A 682-nucleotide genomic window follows, 5' to 3' on the forward strand; every position below is an offset into this window, starting at 1 on the left:
TTAAAATAATTATGAGACATAATAGCATTAACAAATAAATTTTCCATCTGTTGTTGGACTTATTTTCCTGGAAATGCTAAGCAAAGCATAAACCCTTTTGAAGTTCTAGTGTCAAGTCAATGTTTGACTAAAGTTTTACTGGGGAACCAATGAATTTATGGCTTACCAAGATAACTGAGGGGTTGCTGAGGTGTATGTAAGACCTGAGCGTACTGGAAAGCCTTTGCCTAGCATGGGTCATGCCTTCTCTTCCTAGCCTTCCCCAGATTGTAAACTTTAGCCTTCCCCCAAACCAGGAGGCCATGTGTGATTAGGGCCAAATTACGTACAGTTGGCTGGGAAGAGTGGCTGGATACTCTGGTGAGGGTCCAATGACCCTGCTTGGCCCTCTTTCAATGAATGAGCACAACCATCAACAAGCCCAATTGTGACAAAGTTTAGCAATGAGGCTCAGCTGACATCATGATGATGGTAGTGATATCATGCAGAAGAGACTGCTGTATAGCACCATCTTGTTAAAAGGACCTTTAGTGTAAAAGGATTTGGTGCTAGGATCCACATATAAGGGAGAACATACGTCATTTGTTTTTCTGAGTCTGTGTTACTTCATGCAGTATAACAGCTTCTAGAACATCCAGTTACCTGTAGATTTCCTTATTTCAGCTTTCTTTACTGCTGAATA

This window comes from Nannospalax galili, unplaced genomic scaffold, assembly GCF_000622305.1.
Source record: "Nannospalax galili isolate Female #2095 unplaced genomic scaffold, S.galili_v1.0 scaffold877, whole genome shotgun sequence".
Lineage (NCBI taxonomy): Eukaryota > Metazoa > Chordata > Mammalia > Rodentia > Spalacidae > Nannospalax > Nannospalax galili.